At 42.3% G+C, this 21,962-nt stretch overlaps 1 long non-coding RNA gene across 1 annotated transcript; it reads right to left on the bottom strand.

The window, feature by feature from the left end:
* Window positions 1-4,466: 4,466 nt before the first annotated feature.
* LOC122221154 lies at window positions 4,467-21,905 on the bottom strand. The gene is made up of 4 exons (XR_006203105.1): window positions 21,819-21,905; window positions 19,508-19,646; window positions 5,067-5,190; window positions 4,467-4,643 (listed from the first exon to the last, which is right to left on the bottom strand). It is a non-coding gene; the product is annotated as an uncharacterized LOC122221154 (long non-coding RNA).
* Between the last annotated feature and the right edge of the window lie 57 nt (window positions 21,906-21,962).

Raw genomic sequence — 21,962 nt, 5'->3', positions numbered from 1 at the left:
CTTTACCTCAGCAGCCAAAGTTCAATTTTCTACCAGGCTAACCAGGTGCTAGCAGTTAGTGTTCTAGACAACTCTCTGAAAAGCTGGTGTCTAAATTTAAATCGGACTTCTGGACTTGTCTTACACCAGATTTATCTTATTCAATGGGTGAATTATACTCTATTTAATTCTTAATGTAAATAGGAAATTATATGTTCAAATACATTTGCTAATAACTTAAAGATAAGCACTAATAAAATGGATATGGGATATGGAAACTGAAAACCACAAGAGGAAAAGCAACAAAATTCAGAAGAAGGAAAAAAGGAAAGAATATTGAAAAAGAATAATAAACAGAAAAAATGAAATAGAATGGCAGAAAGACCAAACATTTCATTGTTACATTATAACTGTGAATTAAATTTCTTTATTAAAGCTAAAGCCCCTAATATTGGGCATGCACACACATATTCTTGGATACACTCACACGCATAAATCTGATGATACACCAGTTACAAAATACTCACTTATAGCAAAATGACAAAGATTAACATTGGAGATCTGGCAAAGAGATCTCAAGCAAATACTGATGAAAGCAGTGCAGAGTATGCTCATATCAGACAAGGTAGAATTCAAGACAAGACACATGTTAAACAAGATAAAGAATGCATTTTTTCCTCAGTAAAAAACACAGTCTACCAAGGAGATGTGAAATAAAAAGGGACTTTATCCAAACCATAGTCACAGTGGGAGAATTTATCTAACCCAGAATCAAACTGAGTAGAGGAAAGAGGTTTGAATATCAAAATTAACAAGCTTCGTGTGTAGCCTCAAAGCAAACTCTGTGTTTTCTTTTCAAATTCTCATGGAACAATAACAACAACTGACCACACACCAGGCCACAAAGATCTCAGTAACCAAAAAGTATACATTATGTGGGCCACGTTCCCTGATCACAATGTAATCAATCTAGAAAATCGACAACAAAAGGATAACGCCTTCACCTTAAGCCTAACCACTTGGAAATTCTCAAACATTCCTCTAAAAAGCTCAAGTTAAATTGAAAAATGAAATTAGGATTACAAACTGTCTGAAATTATTAACGAGAATATTTCATATCAAAACCTAGATAATCTGATATATATATATATATATATATATACATATATACACACACACATATATATATATATATCTCCACACACCACACACACAATGGAATATTACTCAGCCATAAAAAAGGATGAAATCTTGCCATTTGCAACAACATGGGTGGAGCTAGAGAGTATAATGCTAAGCAAAATAAGTAAGTCAGAGAAAGACAAATACCATATGATTTCATGCGTATGTGGAATTTAAGAAATAAAACAAATGAACAAAAGGAAAAAAAGAGACAAAACAAAAAACAGATTCTGAACTATAGAGAACAAACAGATGGTTACCAGAGGAGAGCTGGGTCAGGGAGTGAGTGAAATAGGTGAAGAGAATTAAGAGTACACCCATCTTGATGAGCACTGAGTAATGTATAGAATTGTTGAATCACTATATTGTACACATGAAACTAGCATAACTGTATATTAACTATATTGGAATTAAAATTAAAAACTTAATTTAAAAAATTAAGATCTGCGCAGACTGTGCCATGCCTAAGAAAAAAGAAAAATCACAAATATGTATCATTAGAAAGGGCAAAACATGTAAAAACTTAGATAAAAAATAGATGGCTATTGTGGATAAAGTGAATAAATTACTAGAAATATATCAATTACCAAAATGGACTCATGTGGTGGAAAAATTGCATGGTGCAATAACTACAGAAGAAAATGGAATGACTGCAGGTTCTATCCACCAAAACACATAAATACCTAGACAAATTCAAAGTAAAATTTGACAAACTATTGAAGCACAGATAATCTTATTTAAACTACATAGGACATAAAGATGGAGAGAGACTCTTTGGCAAGGCTGGCATACCAAACTCTAAAACACAAAATAAATGCTGGAATTATAACAATAAGAGCAGATGCAAGAAGAGCAGGAAGGCTGGAGCACAGATTGCCCTGAGGAAGAAACTGTCACAGTGGGAGTTGCTGTGCGTGTTCACTCGGGCACATGAGTGGCCTGTCACCCAAACACAGCTGTGGGGACATCTCTTAATCTGTGTCCCTGCCCTCTCCTCACTCCTACCACGATCCACATCTATGACTTCATGGGGTGTTCCTTGCACACAGCTGGTCCCCTGGATGTGGACTGCTGTGGTGCTACTGTCCCAGTTGGAGGTGGTCCCAAAAGATGGTGGGGAAGAGAAATTCTCTCAAGGACAGAATGTAGAACAGTACCTCATCCTGACCACTTTCTCCGAAAGCCTGAGATACAGATCTACATTGGTTCATGGGCAATAGCTAGTGGTCTAGCTGGACAATTGGGAGCTTGGAAAGAACAGGATTGGAGGTTGGTGACAAGGTGGTCTCGGGAGAATGTGAGTGGATCTCTCAGAATTGACCCAGAAGCAGAGACTGCTTGTGTCCCATGTTGACGCTCTCCAAAATGTGCCCACTGTGAAGGAAGTTCTCAATGATCAGGTGGACAAGATTCCTACCCAGTGGATGAGTAGATATCTATCAGCTTCTTCCCTCAGCTACCCCCGGGCCCACTCAAAAATAAAGTGGTTTTGGAGGCAGGAACAGAGACCACCTATCCAAGTAAGGAGTTGACAGCCTCTCCAAAGCTGAAGCAGCCACTGCCACTAACAAGACTCTAATTTCCAGTAGTGGAGGCCAATTCCACAAATCCAATGTATTGCAGTAGAGATGACCTGTCAGCATTTGATAGCAAGTTGGTTACACTGGACTCCTTCCATCAGAGAAGGCCCATGGTTTGTCCTCATTGGGATAAATATTTGTATTGGAGTTAAATATGCATTTCCTCTCCTTCATGCTTCTGTCAGGACCACCATTAGTGCACTTAATAAATGCCATCAGAACAACCCACTCAATACTGTTTCTGCCCAAGGAACTCACTTTACAGTAAAAACAGAAGTGAAGCAATGGGCTGATGGACATGGGATTCATGGGGCTTACCACACCCCAGGAGAGTTGGACTGATAGAAAATAGAATGGGCTGTTGAAGATCAGTTAGAGCATCTTGGTAGACAACCTCTTGCGAGTTTGGGATATTGTCCTCCAAGACATGGTATGTGGGCTCAACCAGCAACAAATTTATAGTGATAAAATTTTGGTATTTGTCACTATTGAACCAAATAACCCCCCTTTCAAAAAAAATTTTTGTTCTTATATCTGCTCTATATCTGCTGGTTTAGAGGTTTTGATACCCAAGGGAGGAAAGCTTCAATCTGGGGACATATAGGAAGTTAATAGTGCCAACCAGCCAGTATGGGCTCTCTATGCCACTGGATGAACAGGCCCAAAGGGAGGTCATGGTGTTGGCTGGAATGATTGATTAAGATCTGTGCTGTACAATTTACGGCCAATGTAGCCATTACAAATTAATTTAAATTAAGCAAAATGAGAAATTCCGTTCCTCAGTCACAATAGCCACACGTTGGCTGGTCAGTATCTACACATGGCTATTGGCTACCATATTGGGCTATAGCATATAGCTATTGTCTACAGAATTAGGCAGAGCAGATGTGGAACATTTCTATCACTGCAGAAAGTTGCATTAGACAGTGCCGATTTAGACTATCAAAGGGTAATAGGGAGGTTATTACAACAAGACCTGAAGAAATGAGGTTGACTCTCGGGGAACCCTCTGCTTTACCTGCTAGTACTGGTATGAGTGGTGGTCAAAATGGAAGAAAATCTACACAAACATATTATTTATTATTTACTTATTAATTTTTTAAGAGAGAGAGCATGGGGGAGAGGGGCAGAGAGAGAGAATCTTAAGCAGGCTCCATAGTTAGTGAGCCCAACACGGGGCTCCATCCCATGACTCTGGGATGAAATCAAGAGTTGGGCGCTCAACTGACTGGTGCCACCCAGGTGCCCCACAACAAACAAATTTAGGCAGGACCACCAGGTCTCAGACCCCTCAAGAATAATGGTCCAGGCAACCTTACCAGATAAAGAACCCCTGCCAACTGAGGTGTTGGCTGAAGGCAAAGTCAACCTAGAGTAAATGGTAGAGGAGGGAGGTCACACCTTAGCCAAGGCATAGAGCCCCATATTCCCTACCCGCAGTTTCTTCCTTGCTCAGCCATGTGTATATTCATATATTTTAATGAATTTATCTTATATTTCCCTTTAATCCACTATTGTATATATTGTTTGCAGAATATTGGGACAGGATTGGGACAGAATTAGAGAAGGAATGGACCTTACCCCAGAAATCTTGGACTTGGAGTTGTATAGAGTAACAATAAAAGAATGAAAACATCGTCAGTTTGGCAGGCTGGAACTTTGGTGGTGGTGGTGGGGGGGGCACTATAAGCATGAAAAGCAGGCAGAACTGTAATAGGACTTTATTGGTTATTTTGGCTGCTCCGAGTTTGACTCTCCCAATAACCTTCCCATGTTAGTTTAAGTAGAGCTGGTTTCTGTTGTTTGCAAACAGAACTTCTGACTGGTACAGAAGGATAAATATTGGCAAGGAATTGACCACATGGCTATTTGCAGATGACGTGCTTGTCTTCCTAGAAATTCCTGGAGAATCAATAGGGAAAAAAAATAGAAAACATTAAACAATTAATGTGGTGACCAGATATAAAATTGCTTTCCTGTTTATCAGCCTTCTTCTGCAAGGAAATTTAATTTTTAAAATCCCATTTCAAAAAACATAAAATAAAACCCCATTTTCCACGTAAAATAAAACTAGACCCACAAGGGCCTTGAATGCCAGACTCTTTTGTCTTGATGGTGCTGAAGAGCAAAAGAGAAGGTGTGAGATCATCTAGACCCATCAGAAAGCTGAACAGGGGAGTGTGCAGGAGGGTGAGGGCTCCGGAGACTTATTCCCCCTGGGACATGCCCGTGGCTGCTGCCCGCTGGGCCCAGGAGGGGCGCTGCGGCTTGAGAGCAGTGACAGAGGTAGTGAATGCTGTGCTGGTGGGGCGTGCAAGGGCTCACCCACGGGAGGGCAGGAGGGACAGGAGTTCTGGTGTGGTCTCCAGGGTGTGAGTCAGTGCCGCTCCTCGGGCCACAGCAGATCCACCTTTTGTGGGCCCTTAGGCTTGTGTACATTGGAGGACTTCTGTAAGGAAAATAATAAAAATTATAAATACAAAATCAGGTATGAACATGAATAATTACTGGGAATAAGAAACCAAAACAACCAACAAAACAATGTATAAGAAAAGCTGACATAGTACAAGTATGACAAAATCCCCCCAAATAACACAGAATTCCCCCAAAAGTTTCTTTCGGCTTCACGACGTATTGATAAAGTTGGAAATTTTCAGGATTGTTGCCAAATTGGGGGAAACCTCTATCAAATATCTTTCATAAGTGAGCTGTAAGATTGCAGGGGGAGGACCAGTCTTAAATATTTGGAATTGATGGCTCATTAACCAGAGCAATTCAGATGCATTCTTAAATTGCTGCTACATTGTTTTTAGCTACATAATTGTGTAAGAAAATTACTCTTGCGCTATGTACGCTGTAGTTATTGACGAGTATGTGTAGGAGTTTTGTCACTGGAACACTTGTTTCTCTGGGCCATCTTGTTCTGTTGGGGATTTCGTGTGCCATTTCATCTGGAAATACCAGACCACATCAGGACAAGATGCATCAGTTACACTGAGATGTGATCCCATATAATGAGATGCATAAAACATACAACTTCACCCAGAAGTACTTGCTACTTGTAGGACTCCTACAGTACACAAGCCCTACTAACGATGGAATTCTGACATTCTTTGAGAGGAGAGAATCTCCGTTTTGACTGGGCATCCATGAGAAATGAGTCCTATGTTCTGATGGTGGAAGCATTTTTTACCGACCAGCTCTGGTTCTGTACATTTCAAACCTTGTTTCTCCTCCACAACCTGCCAGTACTGGGTGCTGACACATTCATATTTCATATAAATTCGTATTTCACTATGACCTCTGGTCTGCACCCTTTTGTCATGATAATGGGTGAGTTGGCATGGTGGGTATTGCTGGGTAGGAGTATTATTGCCAAACGGCTACCAATAATTTAGCTATACATCAGAGTGATTGTAAAGTACATAACTATATCCCACTAAACCAAATCTTCAATTCAACTTCCCCTTGGTCAGGTCCCAAAGATGTCCACAGCTATCCAACACCATCCAACATGGTGGAAATATGACATGGGAGTTACAGTGGAAGAGGCAGTGATCTTAATGGAAACATTTCACTTCTGTAAGTTTTACAGAAACATTGTGACCATGTAAATGCATCGCTAAGATCCTTCACAGGGCTTTGGAGAAGATCTGTGTGAGTTTAATTGACATCACAGTATACCCACCTTTGGCTTTGGCTTTCAAACCAGGGGTTGGGGAACCAGGGAATAGTCCCATTAATCATTCCTCTCACTGAAAATCACAACACAGTCCACACCACATACCTCATGCTCACCCTCTCATCTATTCTCACTACAACCTATGAGGCAGGAAATAGCATTCCCGGGCCACAGGTGAAAAAGGGAGGCCCAGAAAGGAAGGACTCTTGGCCAGGGTCACACAATCAACAAGCAATACAGCCCAGCTCTTGTGTCCAGTCCAGGGCGCAGTGCCTACACAAGGCCTACACTGTCACATTTGCACCCACGGTCATCCTGACAGAGAGACAAGGAAGGTGTTATGCTTCTATTTTATAGAGGCAGTAGCTATTATAATTACCTCTCATACCTGCACCCACAGGACGGTTGACAAGCCACTTGTACATCCATGAGTTTATTTAACTGTAACAGCAATCTGCAGGGAGTGCTATCCTCTTTTCTGATAGAGGAAACTGAGGTTCATGGAGGTCATGTGACCTAATTAAAGTCCAACAGCAAGGCACTCCAAGGAGGCACTCCAAACCAGGTCTCCTCACTCTTGGTTCAATGCTCTTTTCACTGCACTTTGCTTTCTTCCCCATTAGAGATCAAAGGAACCCCAGAGTATCATCTAGTCCCATTCCCTTTTGCCACAAATGAGAAACTAAAGCCCAGAGAAGGGAAAGGACTTGCCCAGGTAACACAGATTCTTAACCTAACTGTCAAGTCTGTGTCTCTGCCTCATTTCTCCAGGAGACTTCATCTGCTCCCCCGTGTCTAGGGGACCACAATGCTGGCTGGATCTTTGCCCTGACCTCTGACTGACCCATCCAGAAACAGCATATACTAAGTAAGCCTATCACTGTCTTACTGCCCAAACCCCTCTTTTTGGAAATAGTCTCTAACCACAGCTCCCACTGAAGAGGGAGGGGTATCTTAGTCAGCCCTGTTTGTGCTGCGTAGCCCTGCTCCATGGCCACAGCTCATTGGATGATACCTATGAGGGAGGCCAATCCTATATGAGCAAGGCTAGACTTAGGCACTCTGGTGCAGGGCCAGAGTAGGTGGGCAGTCTGAGCACTGGAAGGAGCCCAGACAGACTCAAATTCGGAGCCGCTTGGCGGAAAGGCAGAAGCACAGAAAAGAGACTAGGGGACCCCAGAAAGAGCCTCCACTCTGTTCCTTTACCAATCCCATGATTCCTAGCAGTAACTTCCAGGTTATTTTTCTCACACTCCCCACATTGAATGGGTTCCCATGAGTGGTTTTTTGTACCATGCAACTTAGACACTATAGAATTAATTTATTTTTATTTTTTAACTAGTCTAATGGGTGGTACAATCATATGGTTCACAAATCTAAACAAAAAGGATACATTTGGAAGTCTCACTCCCACCCCTGTTTCCAAACTCTATTCCTTAGTCCCCAGAAGGGACTTTTCCCACTTTTATTTATTTCTGGTGTATCTTTTTCAGCATTTCTTTATGCAATTATATGCAAATGTGAATATATATATTCTTACTACCTTCCCCTTCCCATGCTTAAACAAAAGTAGCATACTGGTGATTTGGGACTTTCTGTGGTTCCATACAAATTTTAGGATTGTTTGTTCTAGCTCTGTGAAAAATAATGGTGATATTTTGATAGGGATTGCATTAAATGTATGGATTGCTTTAGGTAGTGCAGACATTTTAACAATATTTGCTCTTCTAATGCATGAGCATGGAATGTCCTTCCATTTCTTTGTGTCTTCTTCAATTTCTCTCATCAATGTTTTATAGTTTTCAGAGTACAGGTCTTTCATTTCCTTCATTAAGTTTATTCCTAAGTATCTTATTCCTTTTTTATACAACTGTAAATGGAATTGATTCTTTAAATTCTCTTTCTACTGTTTCATTACTGGTGTATAGATATGGAACAATTTCTGTATATTGATTTTGAATCCTGCAACTTTACTGAATTCATGTATCAATTCTGGTAGCTTTTTTGTGGAGTCTTTCTTTTTCTATATAGAGTATCATATCATCTGCAAATAGTGAAAGTTTTGACTTGTTCCTTGCCAATTTGGATGCCTTTTATTTCTTTGTGTTTGATTGCTGAGGCTAGGACTTCCAGTACTATGTTACATAAAAGTGGCAAGAGTGGTAAGACATTCCTGTCTTATTCCTGAGAGAGGAAAAGCTCTCAGTTGTTCCCCATTGAAGATGACATTAGCTGTGGGTTTTTCAGATATGGCCTTTATCATGTTGAGGCACGTTCCCTCTAAACCTACTTTGTTGAAGGTTTTTATCATGAATGGATGATATACTTTGTCACATGCTTTTTCTTCATCTATTGAGAGGATTATATGGTTTTTATCCTTTCTTTTATTAATTTAGAGTACCACATTGATTGATTTGCAAATATTGAACCACCCTTGCAACCCAGGAATAAATTCCACTTAATTGTGGTGAATGATTTTTTAATGTTTTCTTGGATTTGGATTGCCATTATTTTATTGAGAATTTTTATATCCATGTTCATCAGGGATATTGGCCTGTAGTTCCCTTTTTTAGTTGAGTCTTTATCTGTCTTGGTGTCAGGGTAATGCTGGCCTCATGGAATGAATTTGCAAGTTTTCCTTCCTTTTCTACTTTGTGGAATAGTTTGAGAAGAATAGGTATTAACTCTTCTTTAAATGTTTGGTAGAATTCACCTGTGAAGCTATCCTGCCCTGGACTTCTGTTTGTTGGGAGATTTTTGATTACTGAACCAGTTTCTTTGCTGGTTATCAGTCTGACCCCGAATAGTCAAAGCAACCTTGAAAAAGAAAAGCAGGGCGCCTGGGTGATCTGACTTCAGCTCAGGTCATGATCTCATAGTTCATGAGTTTGAGTTCCACATCAGGTGAGCCTGAGCCCCGTTTTAGGTTAGCATGAGCCCCACTTTGGTTAAAACACAAGCCCTGGGTGAGCCCCATTTCTCTCTCTCTCTCTCTCTCTCTCTCTCTCTCTCTGCCCCTCGTGGGATTCTTTTTCTCTTTGTCTGCCCCTTGCTCACTTGTTCTCTCTCTCTCTCTCTCTCTCTCTCTCTCTCTCTCTCAAAAAAGAAAAAAAAAGAAAAGCTGGAGACATCACATTTCGGAACTTCACATTATATTACAAAGCTGCAGTGATCAAAACAGTACAGTACTGGCACAAAAATAGACACATAGATCAATAGAACAGAATAGAAACCCCAGAAATGAACCCACAACTATCTGGTCAATCTTTGACAAAGCAGGAAAGAATATCCAATGGAAAAAAGACAACAAGTGGTCTCTCCAACAAATGGTGCTGGGAAAACTGGACAGCAACATGCAAAAGAATGAATCTGGACCACTTTCTTATGCCATACACAAACATAAATTCAAAATGGATTAAAGACCTAAATGTGAGATGGGAAATTATAAAAATCCTAGAGGAGAATACAAGCAGTAATTTCTTTGACATTGGCCGTGGCAACTTATTTCTAGATATGTCTCCTCAGGCAAGGGAAACAAAAGCAAAAATAAACTATTGGGTCTTCATCAAAATAAAAAGCAGCTGCACAACAAAGGAAACAATAAAATGAAAAGGCAACCTATGGAATGGGAGAAGATATTTGCAAAATGATGCATCTTTACATATTTAGTATGCAAAATATATAAAGAACTTACAAAACTCAACACCCAAAAAACCAAAAATGGGCAGAAGACATGAACAGACATTTTCCCAAAGAAGACATACAGATGGCCAACAGACACATGAAAAGATGCTCAACAACATTCATCATCAGGGAAATACAAATCAAAACTACAATGAGATATCACCTCACACCTGTCAGAATGGCTAAAATCAACAATACAAGAAACAACAGGTGTTGGCAAGGATGTGGAGAAAGGGGAACCCTCTTGTACGGCAATGTAAACTGGTGCAGCCACTCTGGCGAACAGTATGGAGGCTCCTCAAAAAGTTAAAAATAGAACCACCCTATGACCCAGCAATTGCACTACTAGGTATTCACCCAAAGAATACAAAAACACTAATCAAAAGGGATACATGCACCCCAGTATTTATAGCAGCATTATCTACAATGGACAAATTAGGGAAACAACCCAAATGTCCACTGACTGATGAATGGACAAAGAAGATGTGGTATTTATATATAATGGAATATTACTCAGACATAAAAAAGAATGAAATCTTGCCATTTGCAATGATGTGGATGGAGCCAGACAGTATTATACAAAGCAAAATAAATCAGTCAGAGAAGGACAAATGCCATATGACTTCACTCATGTGAAATTTAAGAAACAAAACAAATGAGCAAAGAGGAAAAAAAGAGAGAGAGAGAGACAGGCAAACCAAGAAAGTGGCTCTTAACTATAGAGAACAAACTGATGGTTATCAGAGGAGAGCTGATAAGCTCAAGGAGAGCACTTGTGATGAGCACTTGATGTTGTATGAAAGTGATGAATCACTATATTGTACCCTTAAAACTAATATTACACTGTATGTTAACTAACTGGAATTTAAATAAAAACTTAAAGACATTTTAAAAAAAAGTAGCAGCGGCACCTGGGTGGCTCAGTTGGTTAAGTGTCCAACTATTGGTTTCAGCTCAGATCATGATCTCACTGTCCATTAGTTTGAGCCCCACATTGGGCTCTGCACTGACAGTGCAGAGCCTGCTTGGGATTCTCTCTCCTCCCTCTCCCTCTGCCTCACTCTTTTCTCTGCCCTTCTCTCTCTCTCTCTCTCTCTCTCTCTCTCAAAATAAGTAAGTAAACTTTTAAAATAAGTAGCACACTATATACATTGCTCTGTATCTTCCTATTTTCATGAACAGTCCTGGAAATCATTCCATGCCATAAAGTGATGCAATTTTCTTTACAATCAAAGTCCATGGTTCATGTTTGGTGCGGTTCCCCACCCCACCCCCCCCCCCCCCATCCCCTGCCGAGGCCTGTCATTTCATGTAAAACAAAAGAGAGGCAATATCAGGAAATATTCCCGGTCTCTCAGCTGGTGGGGAGAATGGCAGAGGTGAGGCTTTGAGGGGTGCCTGGGTGGCTCAGTCGAAGCATCCGACTTCAGCTCAGGTCATGATCTCCTGCTTTGTGAGTTCAAACTGGGTCAGGCTTTGTGCTGACAGCTCAGAGCCTGGAACCTGCTTCAGAGTCTATTGTCTCCCTCTCTCTTCCCCTCCCCTGCTTGCTCTCTCTCTCTCTCTCTCAAAAGTAAATAAAAATTAAAAGAAGAAGAAGGAGGAGGAGGAGGAGGAGGAGGAGGAGGAGGAGGAGGAGGAGGAGGAGAAGGGGAATGAGAAGAAGAACAAGTGAGGCTTTGACCAGTGTCTGCCAGAGACTGAGGCGCCCGACCTAGGGATCTAGGGCTTGGCCATGGCAGGAATAAAAGCCCATCATCATCTTGCCACAAGACTTGCTGGCCTCTGCCCCTCTTCAGCTTCCTCTGGTTTCTTCCCTGTGGAGTTTAGAAATAGGTCTCTCAACTACTTCAGACCATTCTCCCCATATTTCTCTTGCACAGAACTGCTCCACCCACTGAGTCGGTGACTGTAGAAACCGGAAAGCTGCTAAGGCCTCCCTTGCACGTCCCCCCTCTCCACCTGTCTCGGCACTGCTACGCTCACCTCTGCCCCTGGAGGGTCCTCCCTCCCCCATGGCAGCAAGGACTGCGGGCCCAGAACAGGCAGCTTCCCTTGCCCTCTGCCTTGTATCCATGGCCTTGGGGAGGCTGTGTTTGACTCCCCCGCCTGAGCTCCTCTGCCTTTACCCTCTGCCTCCCTCGGGCTTCCCTGGCCCCTGGCCCCTGCTTCTCCACACCCCTTATTCCTGCCCTCTGCCTAGTGCCCCACCCGAGGCACTGGGGCTGCCCTGGGTGCCTGCCTCAGAATCACTCTTCCCATTTACTCTTTCTCCTTCTCCCCCACTTCTTTATTCCATTCTTCTGCAAATTGCTTTTGAAATTCTATTCCTGCTCCAATACTCACTTCCACTGAAATGCCTTTCTTGACTTTCCAGCCTGCTCCAACACCCCACCAACAATTTACTGCTGGTCACCTCCTCTTGTAGTGAACTGTAGTGCATTTGTCTTTCATTCTTCTCTCTCCTTGCCATCTCTCTCTCTCTCTCTCTCTCTCTCTTTTTTTTTTTTTTTTTGCTTTTGGCTTTGGTAGGGCCATTGCACCAAGTTGGTGTCAAGTGCATCTCTATACCTGAAAGGAGTGATTATTTTATTTTATTTTATTTTATTTTATTTTATTTTATTTTATATGTTTATTTATTTTTGAAAAGAGAGAGATAAAGCAGGTGAGGGGCAGAGAGAGAAGGGGACAGAGGAGCTGAAGTAGGCTTCTATGCTGACAGCAGAGAGCCTAATGTGGGGCTCAAACTCACGAACTGGGAGTTCACGACCTGAGCTGAAGTTGGACACTTAACCAACTGAGCCACCAGGTGCCCCAGGAGTGATTATTTTATATGACTGCACATGCACTGTCGTCCCCAGCAGGGCCTGAGAGCCCCTGCTCCAGCTACTCCTTCAGTTGGGAAAACTCCCTGAACTCTAGGGGGACACGCAGAAGAATAGGACGTCCTTGCTGCCCTGCAGGATCCCCCAGTGTGTTGTAGAAGACAAGTCCTGTGTAAGGATAACTGGGGACTACAGGTTGTATTTGTGGTGGAACTTCATCCCCTTTAGTAATTGTTAAGCATTTTTTGAGCATCTATTATGTGTCAGGCATCGTGCTGTTACTTCACTTACGTTGCCTCATTTCATTTTAACAACCACTGCAAGTTTGGTATTGTTAACTTCACTGTACAGATGAGAAAACTGAAGTGAGAAACTTGAGTAACTTACATGAGGTGACATAGGAGGTTCAGAGTCAGGATTTGATTCCGGGATAGTTTGACCCCAACGCTAGGTTCCTTCACTGGCTAGAGCAGCCCTCTCTCAGCTCTGATAGCAAAAAGGAGCAGCTTTCACGCTGGTTCCTTACCTTGTCTCTTTTCTACCCTCAGTGTAACAGGCTGGGGACAGAGCTGGCCCCGGAGGATGGAAGAGGACAATTGGCCTGCACGGGGCTGGAGGGTGGGAAGCAGTGCTTGTCTGTTTGTGTGCACACATGCACAAGGACACAGCTAGTAGGGACAGTAGATCTTATGGGAGTAAATGAGGCTATCCTTGCCTTTTAATGCACTAGCATCTTCACTTGTGTGGAAGCCTTAATACCACCAGAATCACAACTGATAGGAACCCCTAGTTCAAAAAGAGCTACACCCTTCGATCAACAAACCATTACTGAGGTCTTCCCATAAGTGGGGCATGGAATAAAGAGATGCATGAGAAACAGACCTTTCTCCTAAGAGCTCATAACACTGTCCATCACCATGTGGCAAGTAGCTTGACAGAAGAATGCCTGGGGGCTGGGGGGCTGTCAGAGCACAGGGAAGAGGATTTCACTCAGCTTGAGGAGGTAGATCAGGAATCCTTCTTGGAGGTGATGCCTGAGCTGAATTTTAAAGGATGAGCAGTCTTTCAAGTAAAGGCAGGTGAGAGAGGGCATGCCAGCCCATGTGTGTAATGTGTCCAAAGGCTGGGAGAGGAGAGGGGGCAAGGCAGTTTTGGAGAACAGTAAATAGTTGAGTATGACCAGAGCCTCCGCCAGGGGCTTTGTTACAAAGGGTCATTTGCCAAGGTAGGAGTTTGGTCCCTGTTCAGTAGATAAAGAGAATTAATAAAATCCTTTAAGTGAGGGTAAGGCATGGTCAGAGTTGCATTTTAGAGAGATCATTCCAGGAGCTGTCTTATTCTAAATGGTGCCTGGAGAGCAGCCCCTATTATAGCCTCCAGTACTTCTTGCACAAACACACACAAAAAAACACAAAAATGCAAAACAATTCTGAAAATCAAAACTGACAGATAATCAATTACGAGATTCTGAAAGACAAAACAATTGCTTGTCCATGCTTCAACTAGGAAACAAAGCAATCCACTGACATACATAAAGATAGAAATACACTTAATTCTCTTTGTCATCCAGAGACCCCAAATATTTAACAACTAGAAAATTGCACAACTGCCCTTTTGCTGTCATGGGCTGCTTTTTTGAGGTAGCCAGTGCAGTGTTCTCAACTTCCTGTCCTTTCTCTTCTTTTGTAAAGATTGTATTTTGAAGTAATTGCTACACCTAACATGGGGCTTGAACTCACAACCCTAAGATCAATAGGGAGGAAGAAGTTAGAAAAATAAAACAGAGGGCACGTGAGTGGCTCAGTTGGTTGAGTGTCCGACTTTGGCTCAGGTCATGATCTCACGGTTTGTGAGTTCGAGTCCCGCATCAGGCTCTGTGATGACAGCTCGGAGCCTGGAGCCTGCCTCAGATTCTGTCTCATTCTCTCTCTGCCCCTCCCCACTTGTGCTCTATCTCTCTGTCTCTCAAAAATAAATACATGTAAAACAATTTTTTTTTTGAAAAATAAGAAAACTAAGCCCAAGTAAAGTAGAAGAAAGGAAATAATAACAAAAATGAATCAAATAGGAAGGCAATTAATTTATTAATTAAATTTAGCAATGTTGCTGGATCCATCCTCTGTATACCAAAATCAGTAGTACTTCTAACCACCTACAGTTAGTGAAATTCAACAATGAGACCATTTCCAGTAACATTAAAAAAGCAACAAATTTATAGGAACACATCTAGTGAAAGGTGTACAAGACCACATACTATATTACTGAGAAAAATCAAAGAAAACCGAAATCAAGGGAGGAGGGGATGTACCATGTTCATAGATTAAAGGACTAAGAATATTCATACCAGCACCATTCTAAATACCCTAAACTAGAAACAACCCAAATGGTCCTCAACAATAGAAGGCACAAATTCAGCATGATGTAATCCTACAACTGAATACATTCAGCAATGAGAATGAACAAACTTCTGCTGCATGCAGCAACCCAGATGAATTCTATAAACATCATGTGGAACGGTACACATTTATTTCATTTATAAAAAGTTCAAAAACAGACAAAATGACTCTATGGTGTTAGAAGTCTGGATAGCAGGAGATAAAGACAAAGGAGGGGCTAGGAGAGATTTCTGATGTTAGTCATCTGTTTCCTGACCTCGTGGTGGCTTCACAAGGGTGTATGGCACAAGCCATACATTTATGGTTTGTGCACTTTTCTGAATATGTTTCAATTCAAAAACTCAATAAAAAAAGAATATTCAGGAAATGGAAAATTGTGATATAAAGGACTTACAAGGTTTCTCAAATTCCATAATCCAGATGAATTCTGTGTCATATGTGGATACTGCAGCTCAGCAAAAGAGCTGAGCACTTTATAGTTATTCATTTATTTAGCCCTCTCTGATTAAATAGTGTTCTATGAAATAGGCAATACTCTTATCATCCACCTACCCACTCTCAATTTGAAGATAGTTGCAAAAGTCTGGAAAAAAAAAAATAGTGAATATCATTTCTCATTTTCCAGGTGAGAAAACAGGCCCAGAGAGTTTAAAAAAATTTTTTTTTAACACTTATTCATTTTTGAGATTGAGAGAGACAGAGCATGGGTAGGGAGGGGCAGAGAGAGTGGGAGATACAGAATCAGAAGCAGGCTTCTGATGCTGAGCTCGAACTCATGGACCGTGAGATCATTTCCTGAGCCAAAGTCAGAAGCCCAACCAACTGAGCCACCCAGGCACCCCAGGCCCAGAGAGGTTAAAGTAACTTCCGCAAAGTCAAAAGATAACTAAGGAGTAAGAACCAAGAGTCAAACCTTGGCAGTTTAGTCCCAGGACTCATGCCCTATGCCACTCTGCAGAGTCAGCTTGTCAGCTGTTTCTCTTCCATTCCACTCCTTCCCCAGTTCCTGGAACAGTGTTTCTCAAGCTACATAATTCATTCCACAGTCCATGTGGTGTCTTTGCCCATGTTTGATGACACTAAAAACAATAGCGCTTCCTATTGTATTGCAGCACTTGCCAATAATGGACAAACTTTTTAAGAGCTTGGAACCCTGTGCCAGGAAAATCACTGAACAAAAAGTCTTCTGTATTTTTGTCACTAGAAGCAGAGTTGGGAAGGGCACATAATACACATGTTCACTGCCAAGAAACTTGCATAATGATTTTCTGCATCTTTAAAGCCCTGAATCCATTAAGGCTTTTTAACTGGTATTTACCACACAAAGGGCAGATATTATCCATATCCATCCCCAAGCTCCTCTTCATGCCATCTTTTATCTAGAACTGTTAAAATTGCTCAGTTAACTATGCATAAACATGTGGAATAATCAGTATTCTCAGCTATGTAAAAATGCAGAAGAAATTTTTAGGAAATATATCAATTATGAACAGTAGTTATCTTTGGGTTGTAGCTTTTTGCGTTGGTTTTTATTTTTTATTTTTTGGTATCCTCAAATTTTCTACAATGATTATATGTCACCTTTTAAATAATACAATTTTTAAAATCAGCTCAGAGTACATAAATTTTTATATAATCATGTAATCATAATTATGTCAAAATGTGTATATAGTAAAAGACTGGAAGAATTGTTAATAATAATTTTTTCTGGATGTAGGGCAATGAGTTTTTTCCTCATTCTACTTTTTAGAACTTTCCAATTTTTCTGTAACAATCATATCAGTCAAGATTCTTGATTGCAGGGGTGTCTGGGTGGCTCAGTCAGTTAAGTGTCAGACTTCAGCTCAGGTCATGATCTCACTGCTCGTGAGTTTGAGCCCTATGTCAGGCGCTGTGCCTGCTTCAGATTCTGTTTCTGTCTCTTAGCCCCTCCCCTGCTCATGCTCTGTCTCTCTCTTTCTCAAATATAAATAAAAAATGAACATTTAAAAAAAGATAAAAAAGATAAAAAAAGATTCTTGATTATCAAGAGTGGAAATTGAGTCCAGCTACCTTAAGCAGAAAAGGCTTTATTATAAGATCATAAGGTGTTTCTCACTATCTTTTGGAAGCAAAGGAAGGCTTAGTAGGACAGAACCCAACCAAGGTCAAACCAAGGTCAACGATTTGGTTAGGAGACTGTCACTGGAACTGCCACCCAGGCACTCGTAGCCATCGCTGCTGCTGGACTCCCGATGCCTGCATTGCTATAACAAATATACTAACTGTCCCTCTATCTTTGTGTCACTCTTTCATGGTCCAGATTTCTGGGCAGGATCCCCTGATTCACTAACAACAATCATGTGCCCATGTTCTAGCTGCCTGAGCTCAGGGAGGACTGTCTGGCTCTTGACTGGGCTTCCCACAAGGTTCATACAATGGGGATCCTTCCAAATAGACAGGGAGTTCAAATGTGGGATAGCTCAAAAAAAAAGACAAATGTCTACTACACTCAGATATTGTTACTATTATTATTATTGTTATTTGCAATGTCTCAAATCAGGCTTCAGAGCTGGTCTAATAAAGACACCAATCACCATAAGTAGGCATTGCTTTTATAATGGGAATAATAATTTTTTTTTTTTTATAAAACACAAACACTTTGTGTCTGTCACACAACATGGATCAGAGTGCATTTTACTTTACACAGTGTGGATTAAAAAACAGGGTTTTATTGGGAGAAGTTATAAGCCAAGGATCAGTGAAAAAAGGGCACGAGGACTCCATCTTCCCCTTGTTCCCCAGACAGGTGTGCCATGGTCAAGTGCCGCAGGACACAGACTGGGTCTGTGTTTCTGGGGATGGACCTCACACCCTTATTTGCTCCTTTTTTTCTAAGTACAACTTTGCCAGTGAAGGTAAAATCAGATTGCCTGAGCACTGGGCAGGAGGAATTTATAGAGTGCCAGGAGTTACCCGAGAAGGCTACTTTTCTAGAAAGGAGAAGTCTCCTGGTGAGTGGAAGGAGTCAGCAAGGGATAGTATGGGTATTGACACCCAGGTCTTGGTCTGGATGGGACGATGGGTGTGCTGTTCATTGAGCGAAACAACACAAGCAGAAGAGGGATAGCGTAGGCTTGGGGGAAATGATGAGTTTGGTTTGGGTCGTGTTGAGTCTGGAGTACGTATGAGTCACTCCTGGACAAGGTCAGGGTTCCCATTATACACCCCCCACAGCAGCCTGCACCTCTCTTTTGTATTGCTAATCCTGAATGCACTTTAATCAATAACTGCAGAATTAGTATTGAATCTTTATTCCAGATCATGAGTTCCCAGAGGTCTTGGCTCAGGTCTAACCACTTCACTGTTATATCCCCAGCACTTGGCATTCGGTCAGGCACAGAGTAGTTAACCAATACATATGTGTTGAGTGAATTAATGAATCTCTGTGGAGACCTAGAGCAGGCAGTGGGATATGTGGATAGGAAACTGAAAGACCTGGGATGAAGATCTAGATTCAGAAGAGTTCCACACTTAGATAACTGAATCCAAGGCACTGGGTAAGCTGGGTTACCCACTGAGCCCAGGTGCATTGAGAAAACCAAAGAGCCTAAGCCAGAACCCTGGGAAACACCATCATACCAGGGAGGCAAGGAGGGGAGCAGCCAGAGGTAGGTAGAGAACTAAGAGAGAGGGTGGTGTTCCGGAAGCTAAGGCAGAAGAGAGTTTTCAGCATGGTGGAGTGAATGGAGTCAAATGCTGTCAGTTAGGAGTTCTTGTAAAATGAAAAACACCAATACTTGTGAAGTTCTTGTGTGCCAGGCACTGTTCTAACAGCTCTCAATGTATTAACTCCCTTAATTTTCAAGACCACTAAGTGAGATGGGTGTTATCATTATTGTTCCCTCCCGAAAATGAGGATACTGAGGCACAGAGAGGCCACCCACCTAGGAAGTGGGAGGGCTGTATTCTGAACCTAGGTTATCTGTTTCCCAGGTCTGTGCTCTTCACCATTATATCTGCTGCCTCAGAGAAGAGGTAGCCGGTGGGTCACAAGTAACATCAGGGGGAACAAATTTCAGCGGGGCTGTGGGGTGAAGCTACATGGCAATGAGAAAAACGGTGAGTTGGAAGCAAGAGAGTCAAGACCAGAAGTCCAGCCCTTCGCTACAAAGAGTGGTCCAGCTACACTGACCCCACCTGGGAGTCCATGAGACATGCAGAACCTTGAGCCGCAGCCAGCTCTTCTGAATCAGGCTTTGCAGTTTAACAAGCTTCTTGGGTGATTCATGTGCCTGGTGAAGTCTAGTTGGACTAGATGATCTTTCAGGAACTTAGGCTGTGAAGAGAGAGAGACAGAAGAACACAGTGTTCAGTGAAAGGTTTTTTTAGGTTGGAGAGCCTTGAGCAGGTTTATAGACTGAGACCAGTAGTTTGCAACTCCTGTAACATCCTAGAAGCATCTGGGTGCTATTAAAAAATACTAGTTTCCTAAGGCCTACCCTCAGAAAGTCTGTGGCCCAGGTGATTCTAATGAATCTACATGGCCTACCCAAGGGGAAGGCACAAGTAAGGAAGGACAGGATGGAGGTGGAGACGCCAGGGAATAAAAAAATGGATGAAGGTCTCCTCAGGGAAATGGGAAGGGATGGGGTAAGGATGAAGAAATGCAAAGATGTTTTGTGGAAGGAGGGAAAGCAGTAACAATAAAGCAGAGAGAAATGTGTAGAGGGTGGGGACCCGCAGGCCTGAGAGCCATGATTGGTTGATTCTTTAAATGCTAACTAGGACATGCATGGTGTGAGAAGAGGGTACTTTAAGTCAGATGGTGTTACTGGCCTGCTCAGGGCCTTGCAGTATGTTTCCATCACACATGGCTTACTAGGCCCTTGGTGACTTCATTCTCTGCTCTCCACTGACCTCCAGCACACCAACCTCTTCAGTATTCCTTTTCCCACTGACCATGTTCCTGCCTCAGGGCCTTTGCACTTGCTACTCCCACCTATGGGCTGTTGTTCCTCCAGATACTCACATGGCCTGTTCCTTTACTTCAGTCCGGTCTCCTCCAATGCCCTCTTCTCAGAGAAGACTTCCCACATCACTCTCTATTCCCTTTCTCTGAATTGTTTTCTGTTACTGCCCAACATCAGGTCATAAAGCTACTTGCCTATTTGTTTAGGTCTGCCTTCTCTACCAGAACACAAATTCCATTGTCTTGTTCACTGTGGAAAACCCACCACCTAGAACAGTGAGGCACAGAGGTGTGCTTGTAAAAAGTTTGATGAATGAATAAATGACAGGTGCTGCTTGGTGCAAATAAATAGGATACTGAAATGAACAGGTATTGCTGAGAGTGCCTGGGAAGGTGACTAGGTAGGGAGATTGAGGAAGAATAAGATGAGGAAGGACAAGTAAACAGGCAACTTAAAGGCCTGATCGAGGAGGAAGCAAAGGGTTGTAGCAGCAAGAAAGACTATGGTTTCTGCACTACACCAGCAACTCTGTGTTGGTCTGGGAAAGTCTGTTAATCTTCTAAACCTCAATCTCCCCATCAGTAAAATGAGGTTGATGACCATATTACCCTCCACGTAAGTGTATGATGGGGGTTAAGTGAGCTAGTAGTTCTGGGTGGCTCAGTTGATTAAGCATCGGATTTAGGCTCAGGTCAGGATTTCATGGTTGGTGGGTTCGAGCCCTGCATCTGGCTCAGTGTTAGCAGTGCAGAGCCTGCTTGGGATTCTCTCTCACTCTCTCTCTCTCTCTCTCTCTCTGTCCCTCTTCTACTTGCACTCTTTCTCTCTCAAGAGATAAATAAACTTTTTTAAAAAATGTAAAGAAACTATAAGCTCTCAATACGTGCTAATTACTGTGATCAATCCCAGATCGTGGGAAGAGTGTGAAATGTTGTCACCTAAAAAAAAGTTTCTGTAATCATTCCAAGTGTTGACCCAAAATGTCCCATCCTGATATAGCCTTGACTTGTTACCTTGCCACCACCCACCATCCACACAAACATGTCTCTGCTTTGCCAAAGCCATCAGCAGCCTTTTCTCCTTTCTTTTTCTTCTTTTTTAAGTGTTTATTTATTTTTGACAGAGACAGAGCGCGAGCAGGGGAGAAACAGAGAGAGAGGGAGACACAGAATCCGAAGCAGGCTCCAGGCTCTGAGCTGTCAGCACAGAGCCCGACATGGGGCTTGAACCAACAAACCAGGAGATCATGACCTGAGCCGCAGTTGGACCCTTAACCTATTTGAGTCACCCAGGCGCCCCGCCTTTTCTCCTTTCTGATGACTCTTCTGAGAACTACCCTATCGCCTGGCACAATAAGTTCTCCATAAATTGTTGGAGTTCACTACAATTCTCCCAAACAGTGCTGCTTAAGTGTTATCTTGTCAGGAAAACCTTGACGTGAATATGTGGCTCTGGCCTTTTTAAGGAAGATGGGCTACGTACAAAGACAGCATTCTACGGGCTCGGAATCATCTATAAGTCTGGCATAGTAAACATACCTCAATAGGACGGGAGTGGGTTTGTTCCTCTGGAACTTCCCTGATATGCCTTAGGCGTCCAAGGGCGGCCAGAGGCCAAGAGCTGGCGTGGAACCGTCGACTCCTTTAAAAGGCGTGGCCTCGCTGTAGCCGCCGCGGGAGTGA

This window comes from Panthera leo, chromosome B3 (assembly GCF_018350215.1).
Source record: "Panthera leo isolate Ple1 chromosome B3, P.leo_Ple1_pat1.1, whole genome shotgun sequence".
Taxonomy (NCBI): domain Eukaryota; kingdom Metazoa; phylum Chordata; class Mammalia; order Carnivora; family Felidae; genus Panthera; species Panthera leo.
Note: the sequence above shows the minus strand (reverse complement) of the source record. Positions and strands in the feature narration are given on the sequence as shown.